Consider the following 2,752-nt stretch of genomic DNA (forward strand, 5'->3'; position numbering starts at 1 on the left):
GGTAGTGCCTTTTCTTTTATTTCAATGATCTCTTTCTTTGTTTTTGCTGCTATTTACCATTGTCTTTTTGCACTGACTTAGTTCATAATGCAAATCTCTTCAGTCAATAGACACACTTGGAATAGTTAGCTCGTAGTGTGCTGTTTGAATAACTTTTCATCATTCAACCTTCTGCATAACAAGTACGGTAGAAGGAGTGTGGGGGCTTGTGTTGGGAGAGGAGATCAACTATAATGGAGAGCAAGAAAAGGGAAAACTGGGAATCTTTTCCAGCTTGGAAGAGTCCAGTCATCTTTACCAAAAGTAATAACAGTTTGACTTTTAAGAATTTTTTTTTTTTGTCTGAAGCACTATATATATGCAGTAGGTACGTAGGAATAGAAATTGCATTAGCTCTTACTCTCCACTCCCGCTCTCCTTTTCCCTCATGGTTGGACAACTTGTAGTTAAACCCACCAGGATTCTCCAGCCTCCCCACTTTGCATTCATCCCTCCCTATTCTCCTCTACACATGAACCTAAAATACTCCTGTTCATCCTCAATTGTCAACTTCCTATTAGCCTTTCCTGACTCTCCCCAGAGCAGAGTCATTTATTTTTTCTTCTGTAATGTCATGTTAGTTTGTTTGCATCCATACTATTATTATGGCAATGGAATTTTTTTTGAAAGAGAATTTTGTATTACTTTTATGTACAGAAAATTGGATGGTGTACACTTAGCCCAGTCGCATGACCAGTTCTTTAGCCTTTGTCTTTTTTTTTTTTTAATTTTTTTTTCAACGTTTTTATTTATTTTTGGGACAGAGAGAGACAGAGCATGAACAGGGGAGGGGCAGAGAGAGAGGGAGACACAGAATCGGAAACAGGCTCCAGGCTCTGAGCCATCAGCCCAGAGCCCGACGCGGGGCTCGAACTCACGGACCGCGAGATCGTGACCTGGCTGAAGTCGGACGCTTAACCGACTGCGCCACCCAGGCGCCCCAGCCTTTGTCTTTTCCCACTTGGTGATACAAGACACCGGCTTCGGACCCAGGACGTTGCCTCCCCAGTGACCGTGGATCTCACCTTATCTGTCATTGTAATTGGTCCTGATGGCTTCCATCTGCTTAGCCAGACCTCCTTTGTCTTCCAGATTAATCTGTGTGAAGGCAACAGTGGTGCAGGTCTTCATGTGAACCGGATGCCCCAGCCTGGACTTCCCCTTGATAATGCAGTAGGGAACCCCACAGGGCAGGCAGCAAGACAGCCCCTCCTTGGGATCCACATCATGTGCAATCACTGCCAGCTGAGCCTTCTTGTTTTCTACCAAGATGGTGACAATAATAAACCCAGCTCAAAGGACAGGTGGCCTCTTAATAGGGACATCCTCTTTGCTGGCAGCTTTCTTCTCAGCCCAGGCCAACAGTCTCTGCCTCTTCTCTTGCTTTGTCTCTGGTCTGTGTTTGTGGGCCAGAGTAAGCAGTTGAGTATCTGTTTGGTGGTCCACGGCCTGGGTGAACTGGTTAATCGCAGGAGGCATGTTTAGGCATTTATAGAGAATAGCCCTTTGCCACTGCAGCCAGATGTAGTGGGGTGATCTGATAAAGTGGGTGAAGCCCCTTTTGGGCTGAATGTCCTATCTGATGCCAGCCAGCATTCTTGGGTCTTTTCTCAAACAGGGGATTGACCACCTTCTTGGCTTCCTGCTTCTTCATAACAGCAAGGGCTGGGGCCACCTTTTTCCCCATAGCCATTTTTCCTTTAGGCATCTCGGATGGCTGGAGAAGCGAGAAGGAAAAGAGAATTTTCCTGGCAGTAACATTTAATTATTTGTTTGCATGGATCCAAAAGAGAATACAAGTCTTATACCCCAATGCATTCTCAGAAGCTGCATCTTGAACGGGACAGGGCAGTCGTTAGAAAATATGTATTGTATAAATGACTCAGAAGAAATACTTATTGAGGGTGTTTTCACTATATTATCTAACAGAACTCTTCCAAGGTTTTCACCCATTTCAATAATGATTTGTTCTTGCTTTAGAGTATGATGAAAGATTAATACATAGCAAAGACAGATTAGAATTAGAAATACCACCAACCTCTTTTTTGTTTGTTTCTCTTTCTCTTAACATGAAGAGTTTTTGTTATTTAAACCAGAAGACTATTCCTGGGTCTAAGTGACTGTTATTAGATGTAGCATAAGCCTTTAGTATGTTGACTATTTAGGAAGCTAGAGCTAGCGTGTGATTACAGATGTCAGTAATGGAAACCTGATAGCATCTTCTTATTCTTATTAATGTTATTTCTTCATGGAAATAAAGGGTCCAAATGTGCATAACAGACAGTATGTTCAGATTGGCTCAGGTAGGAGATATATATACACACACACACACACACACATACACACATATACATATATATGTATGTATATACACACACATATACACATTACATATTATATATGTATATATGTATATATACATATGTATATACATGTACACATATATGTATACATATATGTATACATAATCACAAAACTCACTAAATATACATAAAATATTATATATGTATAACATATATGTATATATACATACATATGTATATGTATATACATATGTATGTATATACGTATATGTATATATACATATATGTATATATACATATATATACATATATATGTATTATGTTATATACATATATACATATACATATATATGTATAATATGTTATACATATATTATACATATATATGTATATATACATATATTATACAT

General features: G+C 39.3%; 1 pseudogene; it reads right to left on the reverse strand.

Moving 5' to 3' along the window:
• Positions 1-1,013: 1,013 nt before the first annotated feature.
• LOC121010020 (60S ribosomal protein L7a-like) lies at positions 1,014-1,747 on the reverse strand (annotated as a pseudogene).
• Between the last annotated feature and the right edge of the window lie 1,005 nt (positions 1,748-2,752).

This window comes from Herpailurus yagouaroundi, unplaced genomic scaffold (assembly GCF_014898765.1).
Source record: "Herpailurus yagouaroundi ecotype Mexico unplaced genomic scaffold, PumYag 190, whole genome shotgun sequence".
Taxonomy (NCBI): Eukaryota; Metazoa; Chordata; class Mammalia; order Carnivora; family Felidae; genus Herpailurus; species Herpailurus yagouaroundi.